The sequence below is a fragment of the Rattus norvegicus genome, chromosome 13, assembly GCF_036323735.1.
Source record: "Rattus norvegicus strain BN/NHsdMcwi chromosome 13, GRCr8, whole genome shotgun sequence".
Taxonomy (NCBI): domain Eukaryota; kingdom Metazoa; phylum Chordata; class Mammalia; order Rodentia; family Muridae; genus Rattus; species Rattus norvegicus.
The window spans coordinates 29,389,147-29,405,177 of NC_086031.1; the positions used below are offsets into that span (position 1 = coordinate 29,389,147).

General features: G+C 39.2%; 2 pseudogenes; one reads left to right on the plus strand and one right to left on the minus strand.

The window, feature by feature from the left end:
* Nucleotides 1-1,253: 1,253 nt before the first annotated feature.
* Eef2k-ps1 (eukaryotic elongation factor-2 kinase, pseudogene 1) lies at nucleotides 1,254-3,142 on the minus strand (annotated as a pseudogene).
* A 5,016-nt stretch (nucleotides 3,143-8,158) lies between these two features.
* On the plus strand, nucleotides 8,159-9,635 carry Tcf4-ps1 (transcription factor 4, pseudogene 1; annotated as a pseudogene).
* The last annotated feature ends 6,396 nt before the right edge of the window (nucleotides 9,636-16,031 follow it).

Here is a 16,031-nt window from a genome sequence, read left to right on the forward strand (position 1 = left end):
GGGCGTACACTCCAGACTTTACAATCTAATGCCTCTAAAAGTTTTTAACTGGGCAGACTCAACAGTGAAATCCTTAAAAGGCCTGTTTTAAGCAACAGGTGAGAATCGCTGTCAGGTCCCACTCTGCTGTTCTGTTTTGTAAAGACATGGGTGGTAGATCAAAGCGGGCCATTTCCCTGAGGCTAAAATCACACTCCCATTACTTATGAACTCCTTTTAAAGAGAAAGCTCATTAAAATCCCAGCCTGAGCCTGGGGAAATGTCCAGACCCAGTCAGTCTTTACACTCTAGCTCCTCATTCTCAAACATCTTAGACAAATCCCAAGAGGCTGCGGCTGGAAGCTGCTTGCTGCAGATGACCTAGTGTCAAGTAAGTAAAACCTAGTTTCAAGCAGAAAATGCCAACAACAGCAGGTTAAGGAAAGTCCATGAAACATCACACTAATTAACAGCCACAGAATTCTTCACAAGGATGCTTCAGTCCCATAAGAGATGTGGCCATGGGGTGCAAAAGTACTTCTGTCTGGAGGAAAGTCACCCAGCTCCTAAGTCATGGCTTTTGAAAGCTTTGAGGTATACCTGCTTCTATATCCACCAATGCAGGACTCAGAGGTAGTAAATATGCATGTATAAAGGCCAAACCTGTTCTGTAAAATCTATAACAAATCGAAGGTCTAAAAAAGATGAAATTTGAATGGATGCCAAGAAGTCATGAGCTCAGTGGAAAGACATTATGTGAAAGACTCACACAATTGTCTCCCCCTGCATGAAGGAGCCTGGGTATTGAACCATCTTACTTCCATTGAAGGAAAAAAAACACCACACACACCCTCTTAAAACTTAAAGAAAGACCCATGGTAGAAAGTTAACAGAAATCTCTGTCCTCCATTTGGGTTCCCAGCACAGCCTGGAGACTCTGAGATGTGAGTCTTGCCTGTAAAGGCTGGTGAGAGAAGCCCTGATACTGTCTGTCCATTCAGGCAGAAAGATGCTTGCTCACATCTCAGGACAGAAAAAAGAAAAATGAGGGGGGGATTCATTAGGCTGCATCTTCAACCTCCAACTCCCTCAAAATACCACCCCTAAAGGGGCAGTTATAATGTCTCTGCCAGTTGCAAAGACTGTCAAGAGTCAAAAAAGGCAATACAAAAGTGAATTTATACCATAGTAAAACTACTTCTCCCCTCCCAAAGGAAATGGGTCTCATCCTCCCCTCCCCAGTCCTTCTCCTCGGCACTGATTCTGTGGGACACTTATTCCTCCATCTGTGCCCAGGCCTCTTCTGCCTTCTCATAGTGCTGGTTGGCTAGCCAGCCTTTCATGGCTTCCATTACTGCCTCTTCAGCTGCCGGAGTCTACAAGTCTCCTGATCTTTGGGGGTTCTTGTCCAGTCCAAATCCACCGGCGAGCAACTTCTCTGCCTCCCTGGCCAGCACTGCATACTGGGCCTGGTCCTGTATTCTGTCATACTCTCCGCCTTCATCGAAGTCTGTCATCTCCAGGGCCGTATTGTACCAGTGTAAGGCTTCTAACCAGTCTTGACACCTGTCTGGGCTGAGGTTCAGGCTGGTGTCAAAAGCTCGGGCCACTAAAATCATGGACTGCCTGTCACCAGCTTCTACTGCCTTCAGTAAGTAATCAAAGCCTTTTGTCTTGTTCTCTTCTGTCTCCTCCAGAGAGAGATCAGCCAGGATGTGGGGGGCAGCTGAGAGTTACATGAGGCCTAGGCCCACGATGCCCTCCAGTTCTCCCAGGTCGGCTGCATGCTCCAGATGGAAGATGGCAGATTCTCAATCTCATTCCTCAACCTTCTCGCCAAAGCTCCCGCCCTCATGGTACCATACTATGGCCAGATGGACCTTCCCAAAAAAAGCCTTCCGGATTTTCCTTCTAAAGTGCTGAGCATTTAACCTTTGCACTTCTAGGGCCACAGCCGAGGGCCTCGGCAGGTGCAGGCTGGAGGGATTGAGCAGGTTCCATGTCTCCACACAGACCTGTCCAGAGCTGCCCAGGCTGTCCTCATCAGATTCAGGCCTTCGGTTGCCATTGGAGTGGCCATGTTCTCGGGGCTCAGGATCATCCAGGTCACTTCACTTCTCGCTTGGATACCCACTGTCCCCACTATTCTCAGAGTCCCGGTGATTGTCCATGTGGTCATGGTCTCTAGGGCCCAAACACTGGCCAATGGAATGGTCCAACTTCTGGCCAACTTCTGTGTGGTGTGGCAGAAGACCAGAAGGAAGGCAGAGAGTCAAAGGTCACATCACTCATGTTCTCATCCCCAGAGTTCTCTGACAGGCGAAGGAGCCAGGGGGCGGGGAGGGCTGCCAGAGAGTGTCCTTATGCGGGGACTCCCACATTTCTCCTCTGTCCCCATCAAGATGGTCTTGGCTGATTGCAAAAGCTTGGTGCTCTGGTTCACAGCATCCTGCTCTCGTGGGGAAAGGTCAAAGGGCGCAGGGCCCATGCTCTGGCAAAGACAGTTGCAGGCATGAGAGTAGAAGAAGAGAGCCATTCACTGGACACCAAGGTTACCATCTCCAAAGTCAGTGCCTTTCTCAGTGTGGATCTGTGGGTCAGTATAAAGGTCACCCACACCCTGGATTTCCACTACAATCAGCTGGTGACCAGAACATTCAAATGTGAAATGGCTGAAGGCCTGTGGTGTTATTCTGATGTTGTCACCACGGACAAAGCCTGAGTTGGAATTATACTTGATGTACTTGCACTCAATGTAGTGCTCCAGGTGGAAGAGGAGCTGTCCTTGTCTGTCCTTTAGCTCCATGATGCACATCTGCATGATATCCACCTGCTTGGGGGGCTTGTGCCCCTAGAGCTTCGCTTCCATCTGGAGCTGCACATCCTCAAAGTACACTCTCCTGTCCACTGGCTCGCGGTAGCGTTTTGCCACATAGTTGGAGGCCCCCTTCCATTGCTGGGCATGCAAGAAATTGGAGAGTTTCTTCGTCCTGAAGCACTCCCTCATTGCTCCAAGGCCGAAGGGCTGAGATGCCATCTTGATCAGAACCTCGTCTTTCAGCAATTCCCCGGTGACAGCATTGTACCTGTGCCGAGTAGCATGCTCTGTGGTGATGTCCTCCAGATGGAATTCAGAGGGGTCGGGCATGTGCTTGGCCTTCTGATCGCATGCTTCCAGGACTCCTTCAAGTGGAAGTAGCTAACTGGTGACCCTGTGGAGCCACACTCCGTTTTCAGTAGGTTTTTGTAGTAGCTCTGGCCTTTGGAGTTGACATTCTGGTTGGACTTGTGGTCTTCAGTGATGAGGCAGATGAAGTAGCCCTCATCATCGTCACTGTCTGTGTCAGAGTCCCCAAGGTAGCCAGCTCCGGAGGACCCGCCACCCTCAACACCTTCCAGGCAGAAGATAGATGAGGTCCTCCCCTTCCATATGTTGCAGGGGCACCCGGTGTTGTCCCAGGGCTTCGCTTAGCAGCTAGAGTTAATGCGCAGGTGCAGCCGAAGTTACTGCGCACGCGCAGCAAGGATGGTCTCCCCACACACTCACCAAAGTGGGGCAGGCGGGTCAGCTGCTGCCCAGGGCCACAAGGATCCGGAGGAGCTGGCAGGTGCTGGCGGCTGGACGCTCCAGGGTGCAGGGCTGGAGGAGAATCCTGAGTCAAGAGCACAGGTGACAGAGAGCCAGGCCCATATCTGCAGTGGGGCGCCTGGAGACATGGAGCCGTTCTCGGTCTGGAGCTGGGGCTGTTGAGGCTTGGAATTTGCCTTTTTCTAAATCTATTTCTATATTCTTTTATTAATGTAACTAAGAACCCCAAAGGGGAAGCTTCAATTTGCCTGATAATATGAGAAAACGATGGCAGGATTATACCTCTATCAACTCTTTGGCTTCTATCTGTAGTATAGTTAATAATGAATTGTGTAATGAAGTCAAATTATCTAATTATATATTAAACATTGTGTACATATAAAAATCTGTTTTTAAATCACTTTAAAAATGGTTTTCTTTTTGATATAGGTGATAATGTTAGCATCATGAAGATTAGAGGATAGTCACATAATAAATACGACATAGGACATTCAGTAAAAGTAGAACTCATCAGATAAAGTAGATTCCCCTGATGTGCCATATTTCTAAGTTTATTTTATTTTTAGGCTTTCATATGTAACCTAAGGGATCATGGAAACACATTTTGTTTCTGTATAAGTCAATAATACTTTCATGATATTATTTAAAAGCATTCTAGTTGTAAATTGTAGAGTGGACTGTTTTGTATTTGTGTTTGTTTGTTTGTTTTTATTTGTTTTTCTACCATTCTTCTGGTCTGACTCTTAGTAACAACATTTTGTTAAAGGCTGTGCTGGTTGTGGTCTTTACTGACATATTAGAGTACTAATGGACATGGCCAAATGAATGACCAAGCTATTTATGCCAAACCCAGAAAACAAGCTGTCAAAACTCTCCTTCTTTGGTTTCTTATGGAAGAGCCAATGTTTATTTAAATTCAGTCCAGATCAACTCTGAAAAGTAGAACCAAAACAAACACCTATTTCTGCAAGTTGTTTTTCTGAGGTATTTTGTCAGAGAATGGAAGAAACAACACAAATTTGATCCTTTACTTAGGAAATGGAAAGTTTGAGTTACTTTTTTTCAAGTCAATTTAATTACTATATGTGCATTTGTATTTGTAAATTTGTATAGTTTTCTGTGTTTAATTAGTATATAATTTATGCAAGTCAAAGATTTGGTCTGTGGTTCAGGCTAGGTACTTTCCTAGCATATATATGCAAGACTAAAAGTTCAATCCTCAGCTCTCAGAGAAATATTTTTTAAATAACATAATAAAGAATTACACAAATGATAGACAAATTAAAAATGTTACCTAACTCATAATTGTGAGAATGTATAATACATGTTCATGTTGATGGAAAGTGCAAACTGATACACTGTGGAAAGCAATGTGAAAGTTCTTTAAGAAAGCTTAAATACGTCTATCACAGGATCCAGGTTTACTTGTCTTGGACATGTAGCCAAATTCTCTGTATCATACTTCAGAGATACATGTTCATGCATGTTCTTTGCTGATTTATTCATTATAAACTGGAAATAGCCTAAATTGCCATATCAGACGAATGGATAATAAAAAATGTGGTGCAAGATGGAATAGTATTTAGCTGTTAAGGAAAATAAAATTGACAAGTAAATGAAGGGAGCTAGAAAGAATAACCGTTAATGAGAGGATGTATCACTCAGCTCTCATTGTAGAAGTTTCTTCTTTAAGTAGATGATAATTAACAGACAATGTGTAGAAGGTAAGAGGACTTTGAAGCAATCAAGCCTAATAAAGGATGTCTTCATCAAACTCCCCCCTTTAAGGTCCAGGGGTCCAAGTGCAAAAGGAGGCAGAAAGATTGCAAGGCTGAAGTGGTGAATGACTCCTGGGAAACTATATCTTACGGACTCAGCATGACTGATGCATGTGTGAACTGACAAAAATTACACTCATAAGATCTGTGCAAGTGCATGGCAGAAAACACCACAACAGGAAGAAGGGAAAGTGGAAACAAAATCCTTCCAATAAACAAAAATCAATTTGCAACTGATACCTGTTGGGAACGAAACAGTTTTCTCCAATTGATTAATCAACCACATATCACTAAAAACACCGGCCCAGTATAGTTATCCAACACAAGAGAAACTCCATGCTTTTTGGATACTTTTTATGTTGTTAATTTTTGGTACTTTTTTTTGAATGAAAGGAAGACCATGTATTGGGTAGCTGTTAATATGGTAATATTCTGGGAACAGTTTCAATGAGAAAGAATGGTATAAAAAAGTTTAAGCCAATAAAGATAAAATATATTTGAAGGGAAAATGTTATCTGTCAGGATTTTAATCTTTATTCAAATTAGATGGATTTACTTAAATATATCCTAATAAATATCTATAATTTCTCTAATAAAATGGTAACTGTTCCACAATTCTATTCATGTTAGTTTTCATAGTCCATGTAATGTAGGAACTATCACTGCACGTTGGATGATAACAGGCACTTCTCATACACTTTGCAAAGAACTGGCCCTTCATTTAATGAATCATTACCTCATGTGCTGTTTCTGGATGACTGTTAAAATTACTCTTCTCACAGAACATGTTAAAGCTTCCCAGAATCAATCCTGACGATTCCTTACATTTTCTAAATCTGAGTTGGATAAAGACATGACAGGATTCTCTAAGAGGCAGTGTGATTTATGCATTGACAAGAAAAAAGAAAATCTAAACCTACAATAAGCATGATAAAACATAAAATCTAAATGTATTTCAAGCATACTAACTTTCCAGGAATTGTTAAGCATTGATAATCTTGATAAATATAAGCAGAGAAAAAACCCACAATTTTGAAGGAAGATTCATTGGCTGATTTAAAAACTCTTACAATTATCCAGTTAATTAATTATTCATCTCCAGTGAATGTCTAGCAGGAAAAAACAAGACAGTTTTATGTTACAGAAAGTAGATAGACCCAAAGCCTTTATATGTTTATTTGTAGAGATTCATTTGAGCATAAAATCGGGTTACCTCCACCTCAACTTCATTTCTACTTTAGAAATTATTATGTTTTGCTTAATAAATTGTGGGGTTCTGAGTAGGTAAGCTTTAGAGAAGTTACTTGATGGTTTTCTTTCAGTTTTTAAAGTATTTTAAGTGTTTATCATAATGCCATGACATATAGCTGAAAATATGAAGGACTTTATTCTGATTGAGAATGATTGTCAAAGTTGAAAAAGTACAAAACTTAAAACACATGAGAAAATGTAGTAAATTCATGCTGAATGAATGTGTCACAGCTCTGTACAGGAGTACAGGAGTCTGTGTGTTTTTCCCATTCAATCAATTTGATTTGTAACATTTCTTGCCTAACAACTTAGAAGGAGTGGACACTACTGTTTACATAACTGTGAGGGAAAAAAAATAAAATCTATTCCTGGGTGTTCTCCTTATACTGAACATGCACCGTGTTTAACATGTTTTTTGATATAAGATATGTGTTTTCTAGCTTCATTTTCTGAAACAGAGTCTGCAGCAAAACGTTTCTTATAGCCAGTAATTGTAGTAGTTTCTTCGTGTCATAGAAAAATCATTTCTCCACTTAGAGGGAACTGCTGCCTTTAAAATTTCTGGCTAAGAAATCAAAGAAAGGGACGTACAAGCAAATGGATAGCCTCACTCTTAAAGTACCCTAAGAAATACCACCTGCTACAAAATTGTGGGTCTACTGATGGTTCTTTTAATTAACTTAAATATATTTCATAATTATACATACTATGGAGTACCTCGGAATGTTTCTCTTATGTATGCACTGGTTAAATCCAAGTTCCAGTAATTGTTTGTATCTTTTGGAAATTTACTATGTTTGTGGTAGAAGCTTTTAAGATTTTTCCGGCTTTTTGAAATGCACAGTTTATCATTACCTATAGTCACTCTGTCAGGCCTTGTTAACATCTTCTTGCCTCTAAAATTATTTACACAGATCTCTTTACAAGCAACTGCAGCAGCACTGGATTGAGTGAGACTGAAGTAAGTACTGAATACACAAAGCATAGCTTTGTTTTTCTTCAGAAAAAAGAGAACACTGAGATCTGAAACATTTTAATAAATACAACTGAATTACATTAACTTTTTCGTCTTCTCTGGGTCTTTTATAGATTCTATTGATACAATTTTGTGTGTGTGTGTGTGTGTATGTGTGTGTGTGTGTGTGTGTGTATGAATAATAATTATGTTATTCTGATGTCCCTTTTCTGGACACACACCAACAGGATGTAATTTTATGCCTTTGTTCAGTCAACTGCTTTTCACATCTATTGTTTTCACTCACTCTGTATTTCATATGTATCGTAGTACAAAAATTCATAAATCACTTGAAAAAGACAATAGATAAAAAATGAAAGTCTTAGCTCACAGCTCTAAATTAGGTTTTGATTTAAAGGGGTAAAATTAGGGGAGGGGCAGTCTACAAAGATACACTTCATCAAAATGGAGATATGTTTCAAAATAATACATAATGGAATTTCTTCCCATAAGAGTTACATCAGAGGCCTTCTTTTCATAAGCGCCAGTTCCAGGATGTGAATGGATTCCAGTGTACCTTTCAGGGAAACTATTATTATCAAAGTCAGAAAAGATCCTCCAGGTTTGCAGTCTTCAGTCTATGTTTCTTCAGCCAAAACTGCCAACTACAACAGTGACTCACCAGGCTATTCTTCTTGCAAGACAGCAGCCAGCACTTTCTTTAGCTTCTTCTTCATGCAAGATGGCCATCACAGCAGTGACCCTAGGAGCTCCTCCAGTGGAATGAATCAGTCTGGCTATGGAGGCATGCTAGGCAATTCTCATATTCCACAGTCTAGCAGCTACTGTAGCCTGCATCCAAATGATCATTTGAGCTACCTATCACACTCCTCGGCAGACATCATCTCCAGTTTTCCTCCGATGTCTACATTCTATCTAACTGGCACAAACCATTACAGCACCTCTTCCTGCACACCTCCTGCCAATGGAACAGACGGTATAAAGGCAAACAGAGGAAGTGAGGCAGGAGGCAGCTCCCAGACTGGAGACCCTCTGGGGAAAGACCTGGCTTCGATCTATTCTCCTGATCACAAGAACAACAGCTTTTCCTCAAACATTTCAACTCATGTTGGCTCCCCTCCTTCACTCTCAGCAGGCACAGCTGTTTGGTCTTGAAACAGAGTACAGGCCTGGTCATCTCCCAATTACAAAGGACACTTGCACTCCTTGCAAAGCCAAATTGAAGACCATTGAGAAAGACTGGATGATGCAATCAATTCATGTTCTCGGGAATCACATAGTGGGCCCGTCCACAGCTGTGCCTGGTGGTCATGGGGACATACATGGGATTATTGGACCCTCTCACAATGGAGCAATGGGTAGTCTGGGCTCAGGGTACGGAACTCTCCTTTTCTCAGCCAACAGACATTCACTCATGATTGGGGTCCACGGTGAAGATGGCGTGGCACCAAGAGGCAGACATTCTCTCCTGCCAAACCAGGTTCCGGTTCCACAGCTTCGGGTCCAGTCTGCAACTTTCCTTGACTCCAACCCACCCAAGACCCTTACAGAGGGATGCCAGAGTGTGTCTTCTGGCAGCTCTAAGATAATATCCGATGATGAGGGCAATGAGAACCTGCAGGACACAAAATCTTCTGAGAACAAGAAATTAGAAAACAAGAAGGATATCAAAACAATTACTAGGTCAAGATCTAGCAATAATGATGAGGAGGACATGACTCCGGAGCAGATGGCTGAGTGTGAGAAGGAACCGAGGATAGCCAATAACGCCCAGGAGCACCTGAGGGTCGGTGATATCAATGAGGCTTTCAAGGAGGTGGGCCACATGTTGTAGCTCCACCTGAAGAGTGACCAGTCCCAGACCAAGCCCCTGATTCTCCACTAGTCAGTGGCTGTCATCTTCAGCCTGAACCAGCAAGTGAGAGAAAGGAATCTGAACCTGAAAGCTGCCTATCTGAAAAGAAGGGAGGAAGAGAAGAAGTCCTCAGAGCCTCCCCTACTCTCCTTGGCTGGCCCACACCCTGGGATGGAAGATGCAGCGAATCACATGGGACAGATGTGAAAGGATCCAAGTCGCCACCTTGCTTCATTAAAACAAGAGACCACATCCTAACAGCTGTATTATCCTAAACACACATAAACACTGTTCCTTAACCTCCCCCTTTTTTGTAATATAAAACAAGCCTGAGTAGTTATGAATCACGGATGCAAGACATTTCAGCATTCCCAATTATCAAAACGCAGAAAATAAACAAACAAACAAAAATGAATGAAAGAAAGACAAAATGCAACTTGAGGGACAACTTCTTTAACATATCACTCTGAATGTACAAAGCCTTAGGTAACAAGATCAGATGCAGCGTAGAGACAGAATGGCAAACCTTCCACACTGTGGAGCAATGCATTTGTGCCTAAACTTCTTTTGAAATAAAAATTAATTTGTAAGTCTAAAAAAATATTTAATTTAAGAAAATTGTAAACTTGCAATAATGAAAAGTGTACTTCTGAAGAAAATGACATGAATTGTTTTCATTGGTATTCAAGTCAGCTAGTTTTTCTAGTGACCAGATATTGACATAACAAAACCAGCAACTGTGCTGATAATAACCGAAATGATGTCATTAGCCATTCCTTAGGGTAGGAGGGACAGATGGATGTTATAGACCTATGACACTATATATATATATATATATATATATATATATATATATATATATAATTTAGTGACTATGGTAAGCTTTTCTTCATTTTCTTCATTTGTTTTAGACTTTTTTCTCCTGTCAAAAAAAAAGTACTGATCAACTTTTTTAAAAGAAAGATTTTACTGTAAGTATGGATTTTTCTTGTCTGATTTTTGTCCCTTCCCCCAGTTTGTTATCATGACCTGAGTGCCAACTCTACTTCTACAGGGGCAGTGCAGGAAGAAATCCTGATGTTGCTTCTCATTCATAAATAATAGAAAGTTGTTTCTCCAGTCTTTTGGGAACACAGGACTTAAAAGTCACATCATGTGAGAAATTACATGCAACATTTCCCAGGGAAGGCAAAAGAGTTTGTCTGGCTTGTGGCACTGCCCTTGTTACCCTGTCCTGGGATTTTCAGAGGCACACTGTTAGGTACAAAATGAAATGTAACACAAACAAACACACCAACACTACAGTGTTATCAATGTGCCTTCCAATATTTATATCATCAGAAACAGGACATAATCAAAGCGGCTGTAATTTAACAAAAAGAGATTCAACTGTTACCTACCTCTAAAGCAGAAGTAGTGTGCAGTGAGACATTTCTGAACACATGGTCAGTTTTTTTTTTGAAAAAATGAAAAATAAACAAAGAAACAAGTCGAGTTCAAAAAATGTCAAATGAGAAAATTGCAAGGAGTGTGATAGAACTGATCGATTTTGTTGCTTTCTTGATTGTTTTTCAAAATGGGTTACTAAAAAGTACACAACTTACCTGCCTCCTCCTTCATTTAAAAAAAAAAAAGGAAACCAATCCCCGAGCATTATAGCAAGCCTTATAAGCCCTAAAGCATTAAGTTGCACTTTGATGAAGAGGAGTAGTGCAGTATTCTCTCTGGCCAGTAAGAGTGAAGTTTATTTTTAACATTTGATAGAAACATAGATCAAGCTGTGGCACAGTAACTCATTAGACAGCTAGCATTGACTCTGGGTACAATTGAACCAATTCCCATCCTAAATCTTTCCAACAATTGACTGTGGTGTGTAGTGCCGTGAATACATAGAAAGTCTACTTAAGTATTTGTCACCATCCTTTTGTCTCTAACTCTATACTGTTACAACAGCCACACAATCTTGGCATATATTAAGAAAAAAATTGCTTTTGAAGTAGTTTTCCCACCTATCAGCACTGAGTAAACACCCTAAGTCAATGGAAATGGTCTAAAAGCCCTGATTTGTTGTCCGATACCACCAGTTACACAGTGACAGAACACATCTGTAAATTTTATGCAACCAATAGCAAACCTATCATTATTTTAAAACTGTGTATATAAAGGTTATATTTTTACGTGTAGACTCTTGTTACTATGTATTTTAATACATTGTTTCAGTTTTTTTTCCTGTGAGGTTTTAAAAAGTCATTTAAAAGAAGTAGTGAGCTACAAGAATATGATTTATGTTCATTTATGAAAATGTAAGAACAAATAAGAGTTACCACATGATGACCTTTTACAAACCCATCAATGTTTTGATTAGCTATGTGTATGTGTGTATGTGTGTTGAATACTGTAAATATATTTAATAGTGATAAAATTAAAATGCTTTGAGTTGTTGAGAAGTTCCTAAAATGTGGAGGTGGATTGAAAATGTAGGGTAATAGTGGAAATCAGAATCCAAGGTTCTTTGGACGCTTTCCTGTGAAATGGTCAAACAGAGGTGCTGCAAGAAAAGCAAGGAAGACAATAACTTCCCCTCCTCCCTGAACAATGGAAACCATTTGCACGTGGTATCTCACCATGTTAAAGATTTTCTTTCCGTGATATATTCTGCACTCTTTTTGTATAATCTACCAAGGCGGGTATGCCTAAGAACAATATTATTATATAGGAAGCAGGTATACTCTGCTATATTCATGGGAAGTGTATAGAAGAGAATATGATGTTTATTCTTTAGGGAACTGGAATTTCTCCCTGCATTGATGTTCATCTTTTTTTGATACACATTATCATAGAGGTGCTGACTAAAGTGGAATTAAAGTTTTTCAAATCTGTAAACAAAGCAAAACATTAAATTACAGTCATTTGATTCTTTTCTCAATTGGTGCTTTTATATTTTCTTCTCACTCAGACAGAAAAGGCTGCAATTTCTTGTTCACCAGCTTTGATGTATTCATTACCTGGTAATGTAATACAGCTATTGTCAAATTCATTTTGGAAATAAGCAAAAGACATCCCAAAGTCCAGCAGCAGCTGCTGGCTACTTTCTGCTTGGTGCAGAAACATGATCTAACCCACTCTGTAGTAATCAGGTTATATTTCCAGTTTTAAAAGGAAGGAAAAAGGGAATGTGGTCCTTTTAATGTGTTTTTCTTTTCTTGCTGTTATTTTGTAATTATCAAAACCAGGTAAGATATTGGTATTCCTGCACTAGATTTTTGAAAGAAACTTAGCAGAAGATAGGATTAAAATACTATAGAAACATTTCCTAAGTGTTTTATTGTTATCATTATTATTATCAGTATTAGTATTAGTATTAGTAGTAGTAGTAGTAGTAGTAGTAGTACCTTTTTTTGATGAGTGGTTGGGAAGTGGGAGGGAATTGAACTGAGGCTAGGCATTGAGAGGATATTTTGTTTGTTTGTTTCATCTTTGCATTCCACAAGCAGAATATGGTCTGTGTCCAAAATGGAACTTAAGTCAGGAAGGAAACCATTTAGTATAAAGAAGCACAACATGTAGTCTGCTGGCTGACTGGAAGCAAAAAAATACATGAATAAATAAATAAACAAACAAATAAACAAACACATGCAGAAGAGAAGATGGAATGTGCTGGATTCTAAGACAATGGGGCACCAAAGCCTGTAGGCTTCCACTTGATTTTGCTTTGGTTATGTCTGTTTTCGTTAGACAAGATTTTTCTCTCATGAGACTTGAAGTGACTCATTTTTGTGTAGTACTGGTTCGTCATATATTCAAGTATTATAAACATATGTAATGGTGAAATATATGAACTGTGACCTTCTTCATTCTTGTTACTTGTGATGCAATTAAATGAAAATAAGGGGGAAAAAACATAGATATTTTTGGAGAATCCATAATTGTAAACTACTAAACTGAATGCATTATCTTTATTTGTAACCTTGGTTTGTTGTTGTCTTATCTATAGTTGTAATTTGATGGTCTGGCAAACAGTGTATAGTTATCCTTGAGTGACCACTGCTCTGTTAGGCCAGTAAAAAAGGAAGACACCATTTTCCTGCTGGGAAACCATTGTCTTGTGTATTCAGTTGTTTAGACTCCATGGAGAGTCTTGAAAGCATTGGTTTGTGAATGAAAGGAGAATGAGGAGTGCGTGAATTCTGTTCTCTACAGGGGGATAAAAAACATTCCAGGAGATTTGAGATGAAAGAGAAAGAAATGTCCAATATATCCCTGCTATTATTCTGGGAACTAACAAGCTTCAAAGAGCATCAATAATAAATGCCAGCTTTTATAAATATTGTTAGTTTTTTTTCTTTGTCTCAATTGATCATGGTATGGCAGGAAGCAGAGTCTTTGTTGAAGCAGATGGTAATTCTGACTCTGGCCTCTTCTCTCAATAGTAAACAAAGGCTCTCTGCAGATGGGAGGTGCACTGAGATCCTACATAATTAGGCTTATGACACAAATCTCAATCATTCAGCGAAGAAACACTTAACACCACAGTTGTCTAAGCAGTGTAGTCATATGGTATATAACAGAATAAAGAAGAGAGGTAGATAGATAGATAGAGAGAGAGAGAGAGAGAGAGAGAGAGAGAGAGAGAGAGAGCAGGAGAGAGATTTTTGTTACCACAGCCATGTCCTGAGGAAATCAGGACACATTAGAATAATCAGACACAAAGAAAGGCAAGCACTATAAAATAAGATTAATTAAATTCACAGAGAGCCTGAAGTAAGAAGAAATAAATTCTGTGAGGTGCATACCATTTATTGCATACCCTTTATATACTATATTTCCTCGTGGCTGCCATTAAAGTTTCCATGTTCTGGGTATAATTAAATTCAATTTTAAATATATTATGTTTTCCTTTGTGAAATGTTCTTTATAGAAAGTTCAGCTTTAAGAAAAATGTTGGTCTTTAAATGTACCTCTCAATGCAGAGGCAATAGATGATACCATTAGCACACAATCTTGTAATACACCATTGGCTGTAAATTCATGTTACCAATAGTAAGCTTTATAGAAAGAGGGGGCAGAGGAAATGAAATTAATAAACTTGGGAGTACAATGAATTGTGGCAAATGGACAGAATTTAGGTGGAGAAGATGGTAATTTGCACAAATTAATTACAGAGGCTGAGCTACCAAGGGAGAGGATTCTAATAGACAGGAATGTCATACAATGGTTCTTTATAAATCTGAATGCTTTCCAGGCAGTTACCATTTTTCAAACTGTTTGATCATTGAGACATAAATAAGTTAAAGCACCATTCACCAGAAATGATCAGGAGAAAAGACAACTGGGAAAGGGTAAACCATTATACAAACAGAAAACCGGTTGTTTTTTCTTGAAAAAAGAAATGCTTACAACACATCCTTTACAAAGATTTGCACTATAACATAAAAATTAATATTATCGATTTCTGTGAATTACAAGATACATATTTCTAATATTGAAAAACAAACAAAACAAAGATGATGGAAGTCTCTGAAAATAACCAGAGAAATGAAGCAGGTCTATGATATGGGAAAAAAGCCCACAATAATTCCCTTGACCTCTTTTTAACTTCATGAAGGCAGGACATAAAATGGGCATCATGAAGTGGAAAGTGAGTTTCTATGGGCAAAATAATGAGATTTCTCTTGCAAAGTGTCATTGCTTTTAATAGTTCAAGAATATGTAAAATGAACAAATAAGGCATCTGAAAATACCTAGGCAGAGTAAATCAAAGTGACTGATATGCTAAGATATATTATATCTTAGAGAGAGAGAGAGAGAGAGAGAGAGAGAGAGAGAGAGAGAGAGCGCCAGATTATAGATTGTAACTCAAGTAAGTACCCTAGTAAGACTGTTTGGGCATTGATACTTTCATTAAAATGTATCATAAATATCATAAATGTAACAATGTCAACCTAAAAAAACATTAAGTTTTAGTTGTTTCAACTCTAGTGCCATAATTTAATTTATATTTTAGACTATATTAAAAATTGCAGAGTTCAATTGACAATACAAATTCACTTTGCTTTTTAATATTTTATATAATTTATGGTAACGTATATCCCTCTCTGAATATAAAAATATGATAATTAAATTTGCGATATATTTCTTTTTTTTTTCCCGGAGCTGGGGACCGAATCCAGGGCCTTGCACTTGCTAAGCCAGCGCTCTACCACTGAGCCAAATCCCCAAACCCAATATATTACTTAATTATATAAATGCTTATAGTGATAATCAATATTAGTAGACCACTATAATAACCCACAAATAGTAATTCTCAGAGTAAGTAATAGTAATCAAAGGCATAAACTTTATTCTTTTAGACATGATTAAGAATTAAATACATTTCTGTTGAGAAATCCTGTTGTTTTTTTCTGACCACGCAAAAGGGGTGCCTGTACTCAGGTGAGGTCAGGTGAAACCTTGTCAGGTAAGACTAGAGCTTGTGTTTAGACAGTGGAAGGGAAAACAGAGCTGAAAGTTTTAGAGGGGGGCAAAGAGAGAAAGAGTGATGGGGGAGGAAAGGGAAAGGGAGAAACAGAAATGGAGGTTAGAGCAAGATGGAACCTGTTGGAG